This window comes from Ranitomeya variabilis, chromosome 2, assembly GCF_051348905.1.
Source record: "Ranitomeya variabilis isolate aRanVar5 chromosome 2, aRanVar5.hap1, whole genome shotgun sequence".
NCBI classification, from domain to species: Eukaryota; Metazoa; Chordata; class Amphibia; order Anura; family Dendrobatidae; genus Ranitomeya; species Ranitomeya variabilis.
Genome location: NC_135233.1, coordinates 755,049,960 through 755,073,440, shown reverse-complemented (window position 1 = coordinate 755,073,440; position 23,481 = coordinate 755,049,960).

Below are 23,481 nucleotides of genomic sequence, written 5' to 3'. Positions count from 1 at the left end.
TGAGCTGTGTATCTAATCCTATCCTGTGTTATGCTGTATGCTGAGCCGTGTATCTTATCCTATCCAGTGTTACTGACTGCTGAGCTTTGTATCTAATCCTATCCTGTGTGATACAGTCTGCTGAGCAGTGTATCTAATCCTATCCTGTGCTACTGACTGCTGAGCTGTGTATCTAATGCTCTCCTATGTGATACAGCCTGCTGAGCAGCGTATCCAATCCTCTCCTGTGTGATACTGTGTGCTGAGCCGTGTATCTAATCCTATCCTGTGTCATTCAGTCTGCTGAGCCGTGTATCTAATCCTCTCCTGCGTGATACTGTCTGCTGAGCTGTGTATCTAATCCTATGCTGTGTGATACTGGGCTGTGTATCTAATCCTATCATGTGTGATACTGGGCTGTGTATCTAATCTTATCCTGTGTGATAGTCTGCTGAGCTATGTAACTAATCCTATCCTGTGTGATACAGTCTGCTGAGCTGTGTATCTAATCCTATCCTGTGTAATACAGTCTGCTGAGCCATGTATCTAATCATATCCAGTGTTACTGATTGCTGAGCTTTGTATCTAATCCTATCCTGTGTGATACTGTCTGCTGAGCCGTGTATCTAATCCTACCATGTGATGCAGTCTGCTGAGCCGTGTATCTAATCTTATCCTGTGCTACTGACTGCTGAGCTGTGTATCTAATGCTCTCCTATGTGATACAGCCTGCTGTGCAGAGTATCTAATCCGATAATGTGTGATACTTGTGCTGAGCCGTGTATCTAATCCTATCCTGTGTGACAGTCTGCTGAGCCGTGTATCTAATCCTCTCCTGTGTGACAGTCTGCTGAGCTGTGTATCTAATCCTCTCCTGTGTGATACTGTGTGTTGAGCTGTGTATCTAATCCTATCCTTTGTGATACTGTCTGCTGAGCCGTGTATCTAATCCTATCCTGTGTGATACAGTCTGCTGAGCCGTGTATCTAAACCTCTCCTGTGTGATACTGTCTGCTGAGCTGTGTACCTAATCCTATCCTGTGTGATACTGGGCTGTGTATCTAATCCTATCCTGTGTGATACTGGGCTGTATATCTAATTTTATCCTGTGTGATACAGTCTGCTGAGCTGTGTAACTAATCCTATCCTGTGTGATACAGTCTGCTGAGCTGTGTAACTAATCCTATCCTGTGTGATACAGTCTGCTGAGCTGTGTATCTAATCCTATCCTGTGTGATACAGTCTGCTGAGCTGTGTATCTAATCCTATACTGTGTGATACTGTCTGCTGAGCCGTGTATCTAATCCTATCCTGTGTGATACAGTCACTGAGCTGTGTAACTAATCTATCCTGTGTGATACAGTCTGCTGAGCTGTGTATCTAATCCTATACTGTGTGATACTGGGCTGTGTATCTAATCTTATCTTGTGTGATACTGGGCTCCCCATGCAGTCTGTGGCAGAGGGTGGTCTGTGTTGGCACAGTAATAAATTATGTTATTTCCAGCTTTACAGAAGGACAATAACACCATAGAAATGATAAGAATAATATGCCTCAGTTACCACAACTGTCTACAAGGAAAACTGTTGCTCATAGCAACCAATCACAGCTCAGCTTCTTATAAACAGCTCTGGTGAAATGAAAGATGCTTAGTGATTGGTTGCCGATACATACAGTACATACACACACACGCACACACATGCGCACGCACGCACACACACACACACACACACACACGCACACACAAACACGCACGCACACAAACACGCACACACACATGCACACACAAACACGCTGGCACACATGCACACAAACATGCTAGCACACACACACACACACATACACACACACACACGCACACACATACACACACTCGTTTTTATTTATGTAGATTTCTGCCACAATTAATATGAAGGCATCTCAGATTTGTATGTTATATTTTATGACTTTTTGTAATGTGTAAAGGTACAGCATATGGAATAGTCTTGTGTAGTTCAAATATGGCCTACTATGGCTGAATAGAATTAAACATTTCATAAGGCAAGTGACATTCAGTTACCAGCATGGTTATATGACAGGACTTAAGGCCTCAACGGTCCCAGCTTCCTCAGTGTCTTTGATCAGCGTGTCACCAGAGTTTGGTCATTGTGTCAGTTTTTACTACCAATGATTGGACAGAGTGGGATAGAGCTGCATCCAAGTGCTAGCCGATGTTTTTACAGATCCATAGACTTGCATTGGCAACTTTGATGCTATAATCGGATCAATATTGGGCAGGTCTCTGTACTTTGTGCAGATTACTCAGTCTTGAAAAAAAAAGGATATGTGAATAGTCCCAGAGACTATGATGGGATCCATGAAAAACCACAAGAAAAACTGACATGTGAATGAGCCCCAATAAAGGTAAGATATACGTAACTATTACAGAAAATACTGGTAGTTGTTTTCACTGGTCGATGATGTCCATATCCATAGATGTGTTTACAATTTTACCATCAGCTACCAATTTTCGGATTATAAAGAGGTTGTTCGTACAGGTCATTTGAATTTTCTTTATGCCTCTGTAAAGTAGACAGTCACGACCTCCCAGCACCACAATAGCTACACAAGCCACTGGCATATCAGAGGCCAACAACTGAACCCATTGGGGGCGCATGATATTACTGCAATATCCCACCACCCCTTTGTGCCAGCTATGGATGAGGAATAGGATGATGCTTGCTGTGGGTGAATGGACAAATAAAAGAATTCCTATTTTTGGGGGGTTATGTGTATGCGAAGAGTGCTAGGCCATGGGCGTTGTTAAAAGTCCTGGATGGGGGACATTATTACAAAATGGGAGCTAGGATGGGAGACATAATTACAGGATAGCAGACTTCGTTACAGGATGAGTGCCAAGATGGGGGATGTTATTACAAGATGGAGGCGAGGACAGGAGGCATTATTAAGGAATGGGGGCCAGGGTGGGAGACATTATTACAGGATGGGGCCAGGACAGAGGACATTATTGACAGGATGTTGACCAAGGTGGGGGACATTTTTACAGAGTGGAGGCCAGGATAGATTACATTATTTTAGGATAGGGGCAAGGATGGAGGACATTATTTCAGAAAAGGGGCAGTGATGGGGACAATATTACAGGATGAGAGCCAGGATTGGGGACATTATTACAGGATAATGGCCAGGAAGGTGGACATTAGGCCGGCGTCACACCTAACGTATAAAAATACGGTCCATTTTTAAGGCCGAGATAGGCATAAAAGTTCCTGTGAGGATGCGATTTTTTCTCCAAAAAGTATCCGTGAGTCATCCGTATGGCATCAGTATGGTGAGATTTTCTCGCCGGCTTGCAAAATGGACATATAATGGATCCATGGGCTCAAATATTCTTGAAAATATATATTCAGTTTATATATATATATATATATATATATATATATATATATATATATATATATATTTCAGTGAGACACATATATATCTATTTATATTTAACTAGATGGCAGCCCGATTCTAAAGAATCGGGAGTCTAGAATCCATGTATACTTTTTTTATTCAAATGTAAGAATAATACAATTAATAAAAAATAGTAAGAAAGAACAAAAAATGGCTGCACTCACCAGCTCTTGACAATTCTTGACAGTACGGCACATTTCTGATTGGTCGCTCGCGGCAGGCGGCAACCAATCAGAAAAGTGCCGCGCACCACGAAGGCATATATCTTTGTCCACCCTGAGCGGGTGTAGGACGCTGGTGACGTCACTTATCTCCGGACATTATCTCCGGACAAAGCCACGGAAGTTGGCACAAATTGCCGGAAGTAGTATTCTAGGCAATTATATATTAGATTTTAATGTTATCAGTGTTTACCTTTGAACGTTTATATTGTATTGTCCTGTCACCAGCCATGTGTACGATTATCGGCTGAAAGCCTCTCTGGAACCAATAATCACCCCATGTAAAGGTATCTTTATAAGTTAAAGATTCAGAATACTATGACTTTTATCATATCCTGAACAGTCAAGTTTTTTATGAACCGTTAAGGTTTTCTGGTTGAAGTAAAAAAAACTCTGAGTGTTTACAGTTTGAAACCATAAAATGTTGAAAAATTATGTCATTCTTGAGTATATCACTCAATGGTGCTCATAAACGTGTCAAATTTGATCTATAATATACTTTAATATACGTTACTTTAATCTTTAATATACTTAAGAACAGGGCCCCAGACATCACACAGGGGGTCTGAAACACCGCACAGTGGTCCAAAATATCGCTGTGCTCTGCCTGGGGCCCAGGGGCGTAACAACAGTCCTGCGGGCCCCGGTGCGAACTTTTGAATGGGGCCCCCCCCCCCCCCAAAAAAAAAAAAAAAATGATATACAGACACACGCATACAATGTTAAACTAAGAAGTAAATATCTATTGCAAAAAAAACACCCCCCCCCTAGCTGACCAATAGCACTATGCAGGGCACCCCCCCCCAGCTAAACGATAATGGCACCGGCTCCTGCCGCCCGGACATACCTGGGCCCGGCGATCGGCATCGCCAGGCAGCCCGGGACCTGGGAAGAGCATGGCGCACCCACATGTCGCACCCCCCACATGTCCCACATGTTGCTGCACGTACCTTCACCGCTCGAAGTCCCCCAGGCAGCGCGCGCGCGCCTGGCAGCCCCGCGAAAAGGAGGAGGAGGAGCCGAGGAACGTGACGCCGCACGGCCTGCCCCCACAGTCAGGGCCGTATTTAGAGTTTCTGCTGCCCTAGTCCATACTGTATAATGACCGCACATGATGCTCCATACACTGTATAATGACCGCACATGATGCTCCACACTGTATAATGACCGCACATGATGCTCCATACTGTATAATGACCGCACATGATGCTCCATACTGTATAATGACCGCACATGATGCTCCATACTGTATAATGACCGCACATGATGCTCCACACTGTATAATGACCGCACATGATGCTCCATACTGTATAATGACCGCACATGATGCTCCACACTGTATAATGACCGCACATGATGCTCCATACTGTATAATGACCGCACATGATGCTCCATACTGTATAATGACCGCACATGATGCTCCATACTGTATATTGGCCACAAATGATGCTCCATACTGTATAATGACCCCACATGATGCTCCATACTGTATAATGACCCCATATGATGCTCAATAGTGTATAATGACCCCCTCCCATCTTGTATGCATGGCTCATATCCCCCCGCGTATGCATGGCTCATAATTCCCCCCCCCCCCGTATGCATGGCTCATATCCCCATATGCATGGCTCATTTCCCCCCCACCTCCTGTATGCATGGCTCATAATTCCCCCCCTGTATGCATGGCTCATATCCACCCCCCCCCCCCACGCCCCCTGTATGCATAGCTCATATCCCCCCCACCTCTTGTATGCATGACTCATATTCCCCCTATGCATGGCTCATCACTCCCCACTACCCCCCCCATGCATGGCTCATCACTCTCCCCCCCCATGCATGGCTCATCACTCCACCACCCCCCTCCGCTCCCCGCTCCTTCTCCCATGGCACGGGCGGCTTACCGTCCTCCTTCAATCCCCCCTGTCCTCTGTCCCTCATACTCACCTGTCAGCTGACAGTCTCACACCAAGCGGGCGCGCCGACGGCGACATCCCTCCGGCTCTCTGTCCCGACTCCCGGCGCACAGGCGCAGGCTCGCAGCTCCTGCTTCCTGCGTGAGCGGTCACGTGATACCGCTCTCATTAAGGCTCATGAATATGCGCATATTCATGAGCCTTAATGAGCGGTACCACATGACCGCTCACTCAGGACGCGCTACAGCTGAGCTAAGCTGAGCTTAGCTGAGACCAGGCATGAGTGACCGGCCGCTCAGCCTGCAATTCATCCTGGCGGCGGCCCGGTAAGCTGCGCCCACGGCGGACTACCGAGGTCGCAGAGGTCGCGGCGGCACCGGGCCCTCTTTTGGGCCCGGGCCCTGGTGCAGCCGCGACCTCTGCGACCCCGGTAGTTCCGCCCCTGCTGGGGCCCCATATGCTTCCTGGGGCCCCTGTGCTCTGCCTGGGGCCCCATATACTGCCTGGGGCCCCTGTGCTCTGCCTGGGGCCCCTGTGCTCTGCCTGGGGCCCCATGTTCTGCCTGGGGCCCCTGTGCTCTGCCTGGGGCCACTGTGCTCTGCCTGGGGCCCCATATGCTGCCTGGGGCCCCTGTGCTCTGCCTGGGGCCCCATATGCTGCCTGGGGCCCCTGTGCTCTGCCTGGGGCCCCATAGGCTGCCTGGGGCCCCTGTGCTCTACCTGGGACCACTGTGCTCTGCCTGGGGCCCCATATGCTGCCTGGGGCCCCTGTGCTCTGCCTGGGGCCCCTGTGCTCTGCCTGGGGCCCCATGTTCTGCCTGGGGCCACTGTGCTCTACCTGTGGCCCCATAGGCTGCCTGGGGCCCCTGTGCTCTGCCTGGGACCACTGTGCTCTGCCTGGGGCCCCATATGCTGCCTGGGGCCCCTGTGCTCTGCCTGGGGCCACTGTGCTCTGCCTGGGGCCCCATAGGCTGCCTGGGGCCCCTGTGCTCTGCCTGGGACCACTGTGCTCTGCCTGGGGCCCCATATGCTGCCTGGGGCCCCTGTGCTCTGCCTGGGGCCACTGTGCTCTGCCTGGGGCCCCATATGCTGCCTGGGGCCCCTGTGCTCTGCCTGGGTGTAGGACACTGGTGACGTCACTTATCTCCGGACATTAGCTCCGGACATTAGCTCCGGACATTAGCTCCGGACATTAGCTCCGGACATTAGCTCCGGACAAAGCCACGGAAGTTGGCACAAATTGCAGGAAGTAGTATTCTAGGCAATTATATATTAGATACACAGCTAGATAGCAGAAAAGCCGGTAATGCAGAAAAGCCGGTAATTCAATTGCCGGCTTTTGCTAAGTCTTTACCAAACCCGACAGGATATGAGACATGGTTAACATACAGTAAACCATTTCATATCCGTTAGATTTTTACATATTCCTCACTAATAAAGTTAGAAGTGTCTGTGTGTAAAATTTGGGAGCTGTAGGTGTTAATTCAAAGGGCTAATTCACTGAAAAAACTGGCGTGGGCTCCCGCGCAATTTTATCCGCCAGAGATGGAAAGCTAGTGACTGAAGGCAGAAAATAATAGCCTAGAGCTGTCCCATAGAGAAACATTGGTCCGAGTGCAATGCGTTGTTTTTGCACCTCTCACTCGTCCGTATTTCTCTCTAGTGTGACCCCGGCCTTAGGCTGGGTTCACATTACGTTATATGCGTTAGACGGACTACGTTACACCGCGGCATAACGCGGTGTAACGTAGTCTGGTAACGCCGCCATTTAGTTCAATGTTGGACACATCGCTAGCGCACGCCCACAATGGGTGTGCACTAGCTATGTGCCGTCATTGAGTGATGGACCATGGAACGCGGGCTGCAGCGTTTCTCGGTCCGTCACTGCTAGCGCAGATAGAGCTAGCAGATGCTCTATCTGCGCTAGTTATGTGACAAGTCGGCACTTGCGTTAACAGCAGCCCGTTAACGTATGTGTTGAACGGGCTGCTGTTAACGCAGTGTGACCCTAGCCTTACTGTGCGGTGCACCACGTAGTTAATATGGTACTTTTGTGCTTTATCTAGGTTCAGTCTACAAGTGGTGATCAGTCAGAGATGTATGTGCATTATTTTCAACAGAAATGTGTTCTGGCTGGAAGTAGTTGTTGTGGTCTGTGATGGATGAAGAAGAAAAGCATAAATGAATTACTTCAATTAGTGGTGTTACGCTAAAGATGTTGTCCACTACTTTTACATAGATGAAGATGACCTATCCTACACACCTGCCTCCTATTGATTTGAATAGGAGACGGGTGTGCTGTACCAAGTCACGGTCACTATCAGGAGACGAAGCAGCTAGGCAAATAAGTATTTCCGGCCGACCGCCACCGGCGCCAACAGAGATGATAGCTGATTGGTGGGGGTGCCGGGTATCGGACCCCAGCCGATCAGACATTGATGACCTATCTCAAGGAGAGGTAATCAAAGTAAAAGTACTGCACAACATCTTTAAGTCACTTGATTTACCTGTACTGTATACTGTACATTGGTTTGATCTACAGAGCCCCTCTGTACAATTTTATTACCATGTGGTGGTAATATGTGGTCCAGTCATGGTGTGGAAGTATTTATCTTTTGTATGTGGTATTATATATAAACGTGTATATATATACTGCTCAAAAACAATAAATAAAGGGAACACTAAAATCCCACATCCTAGATATCACTGAATGAAATATTTTAGTTGCAAATCTTTATTCATTGCATAGTGGAGTGTGTTGCGGACAATGAAACATAAAAATGATCAATGAAAATCAAAATGAATATCCCATGGAGGTCTGGATTTGGAATGATGCTCAAAACCATAGTGAACAATCAAATTACAGTCTGGTCGAACTTCAGTGGAAATGCCTCAAGACAAGGAAATGATGTTCTGTTGTGTGTGTGGCCTCCACGTGCCTGTATGATCTCCCTACAACGCCTTGGCATGCTCCTGATGAGGCGGCGGATGATCTCCTGAGGGATCTCCTCTCAGACCTGGACTAAAGCATCTGCCAACTCCTGGACAGTCTGTGGTGTAACGTGACGTTGGTGGATGGTGCGAGACATGATGTCCCAGATGTGTTCAATCAGATTCAGGTCTGGGGAATGGGTGGGCCAGTCCATAGCTTCAATGCCTTCATCTTGCAGGAACTGCTGACACACTCCAGCCACATGAGGTCTGGCATTGTCCTGCATTAGGAGGGCCAACTGCACCAGCATATGGTCTCACAAATAGTGTTGAGCATTCCGATACCGCAAGTATCGGGTATCGGCCGATACTAGCGGTATCGGAATTCCGATACCGGGATTCCGATACTTGGCGCGTATCGGATACCGGAATCGGAAGTTCCATGATTCAAAATTCAGAAATTCAGCCAATGAGAAAGATTCCAAGTGTGGGCACATCCTGTTTAGCATGGAGGGCATGAAAGTACTGGCAAGGCTGTGATTGGCTGCTGAAATGATGTCATGATGCAGTTTAAAAGTCGCTGGCGCCATTTTGCGATCACTCTGCTGTGAATTCAGTTAGTGACAGGACGCTGTTTGCTGACTGAGGGACAGTTTAGAGATAGCGATTTGCTTCTTTGTGCTTTCCAAAGGCTAATTTAGCAACCGCTGTGTTCACCTACTATTCACCTTGCTTTTGCCTTGTAGCGCTGTTTTCACAGCGATCTGCAAGGTCTCTCTGTGTGTGTGTGTGTGAGTGCAGCCCACTCTCTAGTCTGAGTGCAGCCACATAGGCCATCCATAGCTGGTTGTATTCAGTTCAGGGAGGGTGGTTCATTGCCTCATACTGTCCTTTTTTTTTTTTTTTTTTGAAGTAGTGCAGGCTGCTGCACATTTTTTCAAATAATTCCTATTAGTGTCTTTCCACCCGTCTCCATCTAATTTGTGGAAAAACACTACATAGGATAAAGTAGAGGAGGGTTTTTGGGCCTTGCAGCGCCGTTTACGGCTGTCTGCACGGTCTCCGTGTGACTGCAGCTCGCCCTGTAGTCTGTGAGCAGCCGTAGCTTGGTTGTCTCCAGCTCAGGGTTGTTCACTGCGTCATACCGCCAAATCAATTTTAATTTTTTTTCAAGTACTGTAGTCTGCTGTTAATTAATTTAAAAAAATCCTATTAGTGTCTTTCCACCCGTCTCCAGCTAATTTGTGGAAAAACACTACATAGGATAAAGTAGAGGAGGGTTTTTGGGCCTTGCAGCGCCGTTTACGGCTGTCTGCACGGTCTCCGTGTGACTGCAGCTCGCCCTGTAGTCTGTGAGCAGCTATAGCCTGGTTGTCTCCAGCTCAGGGTTGTTCACTGCGTCATACCGCCAAATCAATTTTAATTTTTTTTCAAGTACTGTAGTCTGCTGCTAATTAATTTAAAAAAATCCTATTAGTGTCTTTCCACCCGTCTCCAGCTAATTTGTGGAAAAACACTACATAGGATAAAGTAGAGGAGGGTTTTTGGGCCTTGCAGCGCCGTTTACGGCTGTCTGCACGGTCTCCGTGTGACTGCAGCTCGCCCTGTAGTCTGTGAGCAGCCGTAGCTTGGTTGTCTCCAGCTCAGGGTTGTTAACTGCGTCATACCGCCAAATCAATTTTAATTTTTTTTCAAGTACTGTAGTCTGCTGCTAATTAATTTAAAAAAATCCTATTAGTGTCTTTCCACCCGTCTCCAGCTAATTTGTGGAAAAACACTACATAGGATAAAGTAGAGGAGGGTTTTTGGGCCTTACAGCGCCGTTAACGTCTGTCTGCACGGTCTCCGTGTGACTGCAGCTCTATCCGTTGTCAGTTCAGCCCCCAAAAAAGAAATAAATAATAAAGTTCACCAAACACACCAGTTACACCACTTTACATTTGTGTAGGCCACATTAACTCATATTAAAGTCTAGTCCACACTTTAGCTAATTAGTGTTTCTTATACCTGTTAGGAGGAGTTTTTCAGGAATAAGCACACAAAGCCGTTAGTACTTTTCTGCTTTTCTTTATCAGTCAACCACGATGAAGAAGGCAGTGAGTAAGGCACGTGGGCGTGGGCGCGGAGCAGGGAGGGGACGTGGGGATTCTGTGCCCGCTGCGGGCACCGGTGACTCATCAGCACCCACTTTCACGAGGGAACAGTCGTTCATGCGCAGCTTTGTCGCCGAGCGCCGTACACCGCTGCTGCGTGAAGACCAAATTGAAGCCGTTGTGGGATGGATGGCAGCTAATGCATCAACTTCCATTAGTGCCACATCCTCTCAGACACAGAGCACTGGAGAGCAGCCATCTGTCTCTTCACCACCTGCCAAATTGCCCAGGCAGACAGAGAGCCCAGGACAGGAGCCGTCTCTACTTCTGTTCTCTGAATCTCTTGGCTTGGAAACAGGGGGCCAGCCAAGCAGCATTGGAGAAATGGAAGAAGAGGCAGGGTGCAGTGATGCCCAACAGCTTTTTCTGTCTTCCTCTGAAGAGGCGGGTGGGCCAGTGGCTCCGTTCACCACATCGCAGGCCGCATCAGCTGATGATGACACTCAGGTGCCACTTACTGGTGCGTGCTCTGCTGCTGAGACTACCCGGGAGGAGCAGTTGGGGGCAGAGGGTAGTGTGGATGACGAGGTCCTTGACCCATCTTGGCGTCAGGGACAGGAAGGTGGTGGGAGCAGCTCTGAGGAAGAGATTCCCCGTACGGTCCAAAGAGGGAGAGGGAGGGGGAAGACTGCGGATCCTGCAGCCTCCGCTTTGGCACCCGTAAGGAGCATGTCTCTTCCAAAAGTCAAAAGGGGGGCTCCCAAGACTTGCAGTGCCTGGTCCTTTTTTGACACAGTTGCAGATGACATTTGCTATGTCAGATGCAAGGTGTGTCATCAAAAAATCAAAAGAGGTCAAAAAGTCGCCAACCTCAATACCTCCAACATGTGGAAACATGTGCGCAACAGGCACCCGGCGGAGTTAGACAAACACACTGAAGAGCTAGGCCAACCAACAGCGGCAGCTACCACCTCTTCAGCTCGTGTTGCCTCTTCCTCTAGCTCACACGCAGCTGGTTCGGCTTCCTCCCAGGATCGCCGTGGAAGAACCTCTGGCCCTGTTGTCCAGAGACCCGCTGTAATTCCACCCGCAGCACCACTTTCCCAGTCAACCACACACTCCCAGCCCAGTCTACAGCCATCGGTAGTACAGGCATGGGAGAAAAGGCGGCCTTTCTCGTCAAACCACCCACGAGCACAGGCTCTGACTGCAGGCATTGCCAAACTTCTGTCACTGGAAATGCTGTCATTCAGGCTGGTGGAGACTGACAGCTTCCGTGACTTGATGTCATTGGCAGTCCCACAGTACAGTGTGCCCAGCCGCTTTTACTTCAGCAGGCAAGCCGTCCCTGCCCTGCACAAGCATGTGGAGGGACACATAAAACACGCGCTACTGAACGCCGTCAGTAGCAAGGTCCACCTCACCACCGATGCGTGGACCAGTCAACATGGACAGGGGCGATACCTTTCCCTCACTGCCCATTGGGTTAATGTAGTTGAGCCGGGTACAGACCGTGCGAGTGGCGCAGGACGTGTCCTGCCCACTCCAAGGATTGCAGGAATCCATTCTGTACGCATTGACTCCTCCTCTTACACCAGTTCCTCAGAATCATCGCTGCAGGAGCCGTCACAGTCCACCTCCACATGGACCCGTGATGAACGTGTACCTGTTACGACCGACATGAGCACAGCCGTGGCCAAACGTCAACAGGCCGTCTTGAAATTAATTTTTTTGGGGAATCGTAGCCACACAGCGCAGGAGCTCTGGAATGCCATCAAGCAGGAGAGCGATGTGTGGTTTGAGCCAGCGAATCTCCAGCCAGGCATGGTAGTGTGTGATAATGGCCGAAATCTGGTGGCAGCCCTGGGCCTCGGCAACCTCACTCACATCCCATGTCTGGCACATGTGCTCAATTTGGTCGTGCAGAGTTTTTTGAGGGACTATCCGGATCTTGATGCACTGCTGCACAAGGTCCGCCTAGAGTGTGCTCACTTGCGGCGTTCCAGCACGGCAAAAGCGCGCATTGCGGCTCTGCAGCGCCGACACCGCCTGCCGGAACATCGCATCATATGTGACCTACCTACCAGGTGGAATTCCACGTTACATATGTTGGAGCGGTTGTGTGAGCAGCAGCAAGCTGTAATGGAGTACCAGCTGTATCAGGCGCACAAAAGTCGCAGTCAGCGCCGTACAGACTTCACAACCACAGAGTGGGCCACTATGAAGGATGTCTGCCAGGTTTTGCGTCCCTTCGATTATTCCACGCGGATGGCGAGTGCAGATGATGCACTAGTCAGCATGACTGTCCCCCTTATCTGCCTGCTTGAAAAATCACTGCAAGCGCTAAGGGATGATGTTGTGGAAGAGGTGGAGGATGAGGATTCACCACTTCCATCATCTTCTGGACAGTCAGCGCCACGTGGTTCCTCACAAACGCGTAGGCAGGGGACAGTTTGTGAGGAGGATGAGGAGGAGTCAATGGAGGAGGAAGACATCCGTCCAGAGGAGGGAGTTACACAATTGTCCAGTACTCAGTGTGTACAGCGAGGGTGGGGTGATGACGAGCGGGCAGAGATCACGCCTCCAGCTGGGGACAGCGTTTCTTGGGCAGTTGGCAGTCTGCAGCACATGGTGGATTACATGCTGCAGTGCCTGAGAAACGACCGCCGCATCGACCACATTCTCAACATGTCTGATTACTGGGTGTTCACCCTCCTCGATCCTCGCTACCGGGACAACGTAGAAAGCCTCATCACACCGTTGAACCGGGAGCGAAAAATGCGGGAGTACCAAGACACACTGGTCAGTTCCATCATCTTCTCCATTCCAACTGAGAGAAGTGCTGCTAGTGCATTCCAAAGCAGCTCAGTGCGTCCAGGCAGTGGTGGAGGCTCTGCACAAAGAGGGAGCAGAAGCAGTGCCTCTGCCCAAGGCAAGACCAGTATGGCCCAACTGTGGCACAGTTTTGTGTGCCCCCCACAAAAGTCTACACCATCACAGACGGCTCCAGTCAGCAGGAGGCAACGGTTCCGTCAGATGGTGACAGACTACATGTCTTGCCCTCTTGCTGTACTCCCAGACGGCTCTTCCCCTTTCAAGTTTTGGGTCTCAAAGCTGGATACATGGCCAGAGCTAAGCCAGTATGCATTGGAGGTGCTGTCTTGCCCTGCGGCCAGTGTATTATCGGAACGTGTCTTTAGTGCTGCAGGTGGTGTACTAACTGACCGTCGCATGCGACTATCCTCCGATAACGTTGACCGGCTTACTTTCCTGAAAATGAACAAGGCCTGGATCTCGCAGGAATTTGCCACTCCTCCTCCTGATTAAATAATTAGGTCACTGTATACGTTATCCAGGTCTCCTGTTGTGTTCATCTTTCAACCACCTGAACTTACATTCCTGGGCTCCAACAACGCCAGTTGAGGCTCAGAAGTGCCATCTGCACAGTCAAAACATACGACCCAGTGTTATTGGGTTTCAGTAACGTCAGCTGATCCCCAGCTGTGTAGCCGGCAATGTGTCCTGCGACCGCCACGCTGACACAACTGAAATGTAAGGGAACCTGTCCCCCCCCCCCCCCAAGGCGTTTGTTACTGAAAGAGCCACCTTGTGCAGCAGTAATGCTGCACAAGGAAAAGGTAGCTATTTTCATTATGCTCCTTGCACACGCAGAACTTAACACTTATAAAATGTGTCCACTGATACCGTAAAACCGTCCCGGAGGTGGGACTTTCCTTCGTAATATGACGCAGCACAGCTGTCATTCCTACCCCCTCGGCGCCGTGCCCCGGCTCCTCATCGTTGTTTGATTCCGTCCCGGAGCCTGCGCTGTTATGTTATCCCTTGGCCAGGCACACTTAGCGCTGCCCATCTTCTGACATCATTTGGTGTCAGGCTGGCTGCGCCTGTGCGGCCGCGCTGTCCGAGAGCCCGCCTCGCAGTGTGGTCTAATGTAATCCCACCGCGGGCCTGGGATCAGTGGCCATGCGCAGTGCATATCCTCGCCTCTCGCTCCACTCCCTACGGCTTCTTCAGACTGTGCGGTGCCAGCTGATCCGTAATAGCATGCCACGGCCGTGGCAGCGCACAGTCTGAAAAAGCCGTAGGGAGGGGAGCGAGAGGCGAGGATATGCACTGCGCATGGCCACTGATCCCAGGCCCGCGGTGGGATTACATTAGACCACACTGCGAGGCGGGCTCTCGGACAGCGCGGCCGCACAAGCGCAGCCAGCCTGACACCAAATGATGTCAGAAGATGGGCAGCGCTAAGTGTGCCTGGCCAAGGGATAACCTAACAGCGCAGGCTCCGGGACGGAATCAAACAACGATGAGGAGCCGGGGCACGGCGCCGAGGGGGTAGGAATGACAGCTGTGCTGCGTCATATTACGAAGGAAAGTCCCACCTCCGGGACAGTTTCACGGTTTCAGGGGACACATTTTATAAGTGTTTAGTTCTGTGCTTGCAAGGAGCATAATTAAAAGAGCCACCTTTTCCTTTTGCATCTTTTGAGCTGCACAAGCTGGCTCTTTCAGCTACAAATGCCTTGGGGGGGGGGGTTAAAGGTTCCCTTTCTCCAATCAGGCTTCGGCCTACATTGTGTTCCTCTGCTTCTACTGCTGTCCCTGGGCTCCAACACCGCTAGTTGTTGCCTGGTAGTGCTGTACGCACAGTCAACAGTCGCTCCTCTGTTATTGGGGTTCAGTAACGTCAGCTGTTCCCCTGCTGTGTGTGTGGCAATCCCTCCTACCTCCTCCAACCTCCTCCTACCTCCTCCTCCACCTGTCCCTGGGCTCCAACACCGCCAGTTGCCGTCCAGAAGTGCTGTACGCACAGTCAACAGTCCCTCCTCTGTTATTGGGGTTCAGTAACGTCAGCTGTTCCCCTGCTGTGTGTGTGGCAATCCCTCCTACCTCCTCCTTCCTCCTCCACCTGTCCCTGGGCTCCAACACCGCCAGTTGCCGTCCAGAAGTGCTGTACGCACAGTCAACAGTCCCTCCTCTGTTATTGGGGTTCAGTAACGTCAGCTGTTCCCCTGCTGTGTGTGTGGCAATCCCTCCTACCTCCTCCAACCTCCTCCAACCTCCTCCTCCTCCACCTGTCCCTGGGCTCCAACACCGCTAGTTGCCGTCCAGAAGTGCTGTACGCACAGTCAACAGTCGCTCCTCTGTTATTGGGGTTCAGTAACGTCAGCTGTTCCCCTGCTGTGTGTGTGGCAATCCCTCCTACCTCCTCCAACCTCCTCCTACCTCCTCCTCCTCCACCTGTCCCTGGGCTCCAACACCGCCAGTTGCCGTCCAGAAGTGCTGTACGCACAGTCAACAGTCCCTCCTCTGTTATTGGGGTTCAGTAACGTCAGCTGTTCCCCTGCTGTGTGTGTGGCAATCCCTCCTACCTCCTCCAACCTCCTCCTACCTCCTCCTCCACCTGTCCCTGGGCTCCAACACCGCCAGTTGCCGTCCAGAAGTGCTGTACGCACAGTCAACAGTCCCTCCTCTGTTATTGGGGTTCAGTAACGTCAGCTGTTCCCCTGCTGTGTGTGTGGCAATCCCTCCTACCTCCTCCTTCCTCCTCCACCTGTCCCTGGGCTCCAACACCGCCAGTTGCCGTCCAGAAGTGCTGTACGCACAGTCAACAGTCCCTCCTCTGTTATTGGGGTTCAGTAACGTCAGCTGTTCCCCTGCTGTGTGTGTGGCAATCCCTCCTACCTCCTCCAACCTCCTCCAACCTCCTCCTCCTCCACCTGTCCCTGGGCTCCAACACCGCTAGTTGCCGTCCAGAAGTGCTGTACGCACAGTCAACAGTCGCTCCTCTGTTATTGGGGTTCAGTAACGTCAGCTGTTCCCCTGCTGTGTGTGTGGCAATCCCTCCTACCTCCTCCAACCTCCTCCTACCTCCTCCTCCTCCACCTGTCCCTGGGCTCCAACACCGCCAGTTGCCGTCCAGAAGTGCTGTACGCACAGTCAACAGTCCCTCCTCTGTTATTGGGGTTCAGTAACGTCAGCTGTTCCCCTGCTGTGTGTGTGGCAATCCCTCCTACCTCCTCCTACCTCCTCCTCCTCCACCTGTCCCTGGGCTCCAACACCGCCAGTTGCCGTCCAGAAGTGCTGTACGCACAGTCAACAGTCCCTCCTCTGTTATTGGGGTTCAGTAACGTCAGCTGTTCCCCTGCTGTGTGTGTGGCAATCCCTCCTACCTCCTCCTTCCTCCTCCACCTGTCCCTGGGCTCCAACACCGCCAGTTGCCGTCCAGAAGTGCTGTACGCACAGTCAACAGTCGCTCCTCTGTTATTGGGGTTCAGTAACGTCAGCTGTTCCCCTGCTGTGTGTGTGGCAATCCCTCCTACCTCCTCCAACCTCCTCCTACCTCCTCCTCCTCCACCTGTCCCTGGGCTCCAACACCGCCAGTTGCCGTCCAGAAGTGCTGTACGCACAGTCAACAGTCCCTCCTCTGTTATTGGGGTTCAGTAACGTCAGCTGTTCCCCTGCTGTGTGTGTGGCAATCCCTCCTACCTCCTCCAACCTCCTCCTACCTCCTCCTCCACCTGTCCCTGGGCTCCAACACCGCCAGTTGCCGTCCAGAAGTGCTGTACGCACAGTCAACAGTCCCTCCTCTGTTATTGGGGTTCAGTAACGTCAGCTGTTCCCCTGCTGTGTGTGTGGCAATCCCTCCTACCTCCTCCTTCCTCCTCCACCTGTCCCTGGGCTCCAACACCGCCAGTTGCCGTCCAGAAGTGCTGTACGCACAGTCAACAGTCCCTCCTCTGTTATTGGGGTTCAGTAACGTCAGCTGTTCCCCTGCTGTGTGTGTGGCAATCCCTCCTACCTCCTCCAACCTCCTCCAACCTCCTCCTCCTCCACCTGTCCCTGGGCTCCAACACCGCTAGTTGCCGTCCAGAAGTGCTGTACGCACAGTCAACAGTCGCTCCTCTGTTATTGGGGTTCAGTAACGTCAGCTGTTCCCCTGCTGTGTGTGTGGCAATCCCTCCTACCTCCTCCAACCTCCTCCTACCTCCTCCTCCTCCACCTGTCCCTGGGCTCCAACACCGCCAGTTGCCGTCCAGAAGTGCTGTACGCACAGTCAACAGTCCCTCCTCTGTTATTGGGGTTCAGTAACGTCAGCTGTTCCCCTGCTGTGTGTGTGGCAATCCCTCCTACCTCCTCCTACCTCCTCCACCTGTCCCTGGGCTCCAACACCGCCAGTTGCCGTCCAGAAGTGCTGTACGCACAGTCAACAGTCCCTCCTCTGTTATTGGGGTTCAGTAACGTCAGCTGTTCCCCTGCTGTGTGTGTGGCAATCCCTCCAACCTCCTCCAACCTCATCCAAACTCCTCCTCCTCCACCTGTCCCTGGGCTCCAACACCGCTAGTTGCCGTCCAGAAGTGCTGTACGCACAGTCAACAGTCCCTCCTCTGTTATTGGGGTTCAGTAACGTCAGCTGTTCCCCTGCTGTGTGTGTGGCAATCCCTCCTACCTCCTCCAACCTCCTCCTCCTCCACCTGTCCCTGGGCTCCAACACCGCCAGTTGCCGTCCAGAAGTGCTGTACGCACAGTCAACAGTCCCTCCTCTGTTATTGGGGTTCAGTAACGTCAGCTGTTCCCCTGCTGTGTGTGTGGCAATCCCTCCTACCTCCTCCTACCTCCTCCTCCTCCACCTGTCCCTGGGCTCCAACACCGCCAGTTGCCGTCCAGAAGTGCTGTACGCACAGTCAACAGTCCCTCCTCTGTTATTGGGGTTCAGTAACGTCAGCTGTTCCCCTGCTGTGTGTGTGGCAATCCCTCCTACCTCCTCCAACCTCCTCCAACCTCCTCCTCCTCCACCTGTCCCTGGGCTCCAACACCGCTAGTTGCCGTCCAGAAGTGCTGTACGCACAGAGCCAAACACCTCGCCAATGTGTTAGTGGGGTTCAGCACCGCCAGCTGTTCCCCTGCTGTGTATACGGCAACGTGTACTGCGACCGCCACGCAGACACAACAAGTTAAATGTAAGGGAACCTGACCCCCCCCCCCCCCAGGCGTTTGTTACTGAAGGAGCCACCTTGTGCAGCAGTAATAATGCAAAGGGAAAAAGTGCCTCTTTTCGTGATGCTCCTTGCACATGCTGAACCTAACACTTATGAAATGTGTCCCCACACAGCGTTAAACCGTCCGGTAGGTGGAACTTTCCTTTGTCGTGTGACGCAGCACAGCCATCATTTTTACCCCCTTGGCGCCGTGCGCCCACTCCTCAGCGTTGTTTGAATCTGTCCCGGAGCCTGCGCTGTTAGGTTAGCCCTTGGCCATGCACACATGTTGCGCTGCCCGTCTTCTGACCTCATTTGGTGTCAGGCTGGCTGCGCCTGTGCGGGTGCGCTGGTCGAGATCCCGCCTCGCAGTGTCGTCTAATGTAATCCCACCGCGGGCCTGTGATCCGTGCCCGTGCGCAGTGCATATCCTCTCCTCTCACTCCCCTCCCTACGGCTTCTTCAGACTGTGCGATGTCAGCTGGTCCCTAATAGCATGCCACGGCCGTGACAACGCACAGTCTGAAAAAGCCGTAGGGAGGGGAGTGAGAGGACAGGATATGCACTGCGCACGGGCACGGATCACAGGCCCGCGGTGGGATTACATTAGACGACACTGCGAGGCGGGATCTCGGCCAGCGCACCCGCACAGGCGCAGCCAGCCTGACACCAAATGAGGTCAGAAGACGGGCAGCGCAACATGTGTGCATGGCCAAGGGCTAACCTAACAGCGCAGGCTCCGGGACAGATTCAAACAACGCTGAGGAGTGGGCGCACGGCGCCAAGGGGGTAAAAATGATGGCTGTGCTGCGTCACACGACAAAGGAAAGTTCCACCTACCGGACGGTTTAACGCTGTGAGGAGACACATTTCATAAATGTTTGGTTCCGCATGTACAAGGACCATAATTAAAAGAGCTAAGTTTACCTTTTCCAGCATTAGTGCTGTACACAATGGCTCTTTCAGCTACAAACGCCTGGGGGGGGGGGTGTTAAAGGTTTCCTTTCAACTTGCTCGAGTGCAGGCTTCGGCCTACACTCCGCTCCCCCTGCTCCTCCTGCTGACCCTGGGCTCTAACACCGCCAGTTTTTGCCCAGATGTGCTAGCTGCACAGAGAAAAACACCAGCCAATGTGTCAGTGGGGTTCAGCACCGCCAGCTGTTCCCCTGCTGTGTAGCCGGCAACGTGTCCTGCGACCGCCACGCAGACACAAGAACTGAAATTGAAGGGAACCTGTCCCCCCTCCCCCAGGTGTTTCTATGTTTTACAGCTACCTTGAACAGCAGTAATGCTGCATGTGTTCAAGGTGGCTCAGAAACTTATTCTCCTTGCCCATGTTGAAGTGAACACGTCTAAAATGTGTCCTCTGTGACCATTAAAACGTCCCTCAGGTGTGATTTGACTTTGTATTGACACACGCAACAAGCTCCTTGGTAGCGCTGCCCGTCTTCTGGCATCATTGTTTGGCTGGCTGCGCCTCTGCGGCCGCCCTGACCCACACAACGCCCCTCGGTGTCTTATTTATTGGGACTGCGAGGGTGTGATTGATGGGCAGGATCAGTGCATCAGTTCGCCTGTCCCTCCTCTCCTTCCGCCTTCTTCAGACTGTGCGGCTTCATGGCCGTGGCATGCGATAAGGGATCAGATGACGCCGCACAGTCTGAAGCGGGTGTAAGGACCCGCGTGTGAGAGGCGAACATATGTGCTGCGCCAGGCCCTGAATCCCAGCCCCGCAGTGTTTTAACAATGTTAAGACACTGCGGGGCTGGGATTCATGGTCATCGCGAACCGCAACGGCCGACATTAAATGATGTCAGAAGATGGGCAGCGCTAACGGCGCTAGGCCAGGGGATAACACGACAGCGCAGACTCCTGTACAGCAAATAACAACGCTCAGGAGGCTGCACCCAGCACCAAGGTGGGATTCTTGACATCTGTGCTGCGTCTCATTACAAAGGGAACTCTCGCCTCCATTACACAGTTTGACTGTATAAAGGGCTAAATGTTATACGTGTTCCATTCAGCGTGTGCAAGGAGAAAAATTACAAGAGCAACCTTTGACTTGCGCAGCACTACTGCTGCATAAGCTGTGGCTCTTCTACTTTGTAACCCCTGAGGGGGGGTTAAAGGTGACTTTTGAAATCGGTTCAATTAGGCTTCGGCCTACACTCTGCTCCACCTGCAGAGCCCGGGCTCCAACAACGCTAGTTGCTGTCCGGAAGTGCTGGCTGCACAGAGCCAAACACCTCGCCAATGTGTCAGTGGGGTCCAGCACCGCCAGCTGTTCCCCTGCTGTGTAGCCGGCAACGTGTCCTGCAAAAGCCACGCAGACACAACACACCCAAAGCTGCCGCCTGTGCAGGCTTCGGCCTACACTCCCCTCCCCCTGCTCCTCCTCCTCCTGCTCCTCCTCCTGCTGTCCCTGGGCTCTAACACACCGCCAGTTTTTGCCCAGATGTGCTAGCTGCACAGAGAAAAACACCAGCCAATGTGTCAGTGGGGTCCAGCACCGCCAGCTGTTCCCCTGCTGTGCAGCCGGCAACGTGTCCTGCAAAAGCCACGCAGACACAAGAACTGAAATTGAAGGGAACCTGTCCCCCCTCCCCCAGGCGTTTTTACGTTATCCAGCCACCTTGTACAGCGGTAATGCTGCATGTGTGCAAGGTGGCTCATAAACGTATTCTCCTCGCACATGTGGAACTGAAAACACGTCTGAAATGTGTCCTCTGTGTGACCATTTAACCGTCCCGGGGGTGTGACTTTCCTTTGTAATGACACGCTGCAACCCCCTTGGTAGCGCTGCCCGTCTTCTGGCATCATTGTTTGGCTGGCTGCGCCTCTGCGGCCGCCCTGACCCACACAACGCCCCTCGGTGTCTTATTTATTGGGACTGCGAGGGTGTGATTGATGGGCAGGATCAGTGCATCAGTTCGCCTGTCCCTCCTCTCCTTCCGCCTTCTTCAGACTGTGCGGCTTCATGGCCGTGGCATGCGATAAGGGATCAGATGACGCCGCACAGTCTGAAGCGGGTGTAAGGACCCGCGTGTGAGAGGCGAACATATGTGCTGCGCCAGGCCCTGAATCCCAGCCCCGCAGTGTTTTAACAATGTTAAGACACTGCGGGGCTGGGATTCATGGTCATCGCGAACCGCAACGGCCGACATTAAATGATGTCAGAAGATGGGCAGCGCTAACGGCGCTAGGCCAGGGGATAACACGACAGCGCAGACTCCTGTACAGCAAATAACAACGCTCAGGAGGCTGCACCCAGCACCAAGGTGGGATTCTTGACATCTGTGCTGCGTCTCATTACAAAGGGAACTCTCGCCTCCATTACACAGTTTGACTGTATAAAGGGCTAAATGTTATACGTGTTCCATTCAGCGTGTGCAAGGAGAAAAATTACAAGAGCAACCTTTGACTTGCGCAGCACTACTGCTGCATAAGCTGTGGCTCTTCTACTTTGTAACCCCTGAGGGGGGGTTAAAGGTGACTTTTGAAATCGGTTCAATTAGGCTTCGGCCTACACTCTGCTCCACCTGCAGAGCCCGGGCTCCAACAACGCTAGTTGCTGTCCGGAAGTGCTGGCTGCACAGAGCCAAACACCTCGCCAATGTGTCAGTGGGGTCCAGCACCGCCAGCTGTTCCCCTGCTGTGTAGCCGGCAACGTGTCCTGCAAAAGCCACGCAGACACAACACACCCAAAGCTGCCGCCTGTGCAGGCTTCGGCCTACACTCCCCTCCCCCTGCTCCTCCTCCTCCTGCTCCTCCTCCTGCTGTCCCTGGGCTCTAACACACCGCCAGTTTTTGCCCAGATGTGCTAGCTGCACAGAGAAAAACACCAGCCAATGTGTCAGTGGGGTCCAGCACCGCCAGCTGTTCCCCTGCTGTGCAGCCGGCAACGTGTCCTGCAAAAGCCACGCAGACACAAGAACTGAAATTGAAGGGAACCTGTCCCCCCTCCCCCAGGCGTTTTTACGTTATCCAGCCACCTTGTACAGCGGTAATGCTGCATGTGTGCAAGGTGGCTCATAAACGTATTCTCCTCGCACATGTGGAACTGAAAACACGTCTGAAATGTGTCCTCTGTGTGACCATTTAACCGTCCCGGGGGTGTGACTTTCCTTTGTAATGACACGCTGCAACCCCCTTGGTAGCGCTGCCCGTCTTCTGGCATCATTGTTTGGCTGGCTGCGCCTCTGCGGCCGCCCTGACCCACACAACGCCCCTCGGTGTCTTATTTATTGGGACTGCGAGGGTGTGATTGATGGGCAGGATCAGTGCATCAGTTCGCCTGTCCCTCCTCTCCTTCCGCCTTCTTCAGACTGTGCGGCTTCATGGCCGTGGCATGCGATAAGGGATCAGATGACGCCGCACAGTCTGAAGCGGGTGTAAGGACCCGCGTGTGAGAGGCGAACATATGTGCTGCGCCAGGCCCTGAATCCCAGCCCCGCAGTGTTTTAACAATGTTAAGACACTGCGGGGCTGGGATTCATGGTCATCGCGAACCGCAACGGCCGACATTAAATGATGTCAGAAGATGGGCAGCGCTAACGGCGCTAGGCCAGGGGATAACACGACAGCGCAGACTCCTGTACAGCAAATAACAACGCTCAGGAGGCTGCACCCAGCACCAAGGTGGGATTCTTGACATCTGTGCTGCGTCTCATTACAAAGGGAACTCTCGCCTCCATTACACAGTTTGACTGTATAAAGGGCTAAATGTTATACGTGTTCCATTCAGCGTGTGCAAGGAGAAAAATTACAAGAGCAACCTTTGACTTGCGCAGCACTACTGCTGCATAAGCTGTGGCTCTTCTACTTTGTAACCCCTGAGGGGGGGTTAAAGGTGACTTTTGAAATCGGTTCAATTAGGCTTCGGCCTACAC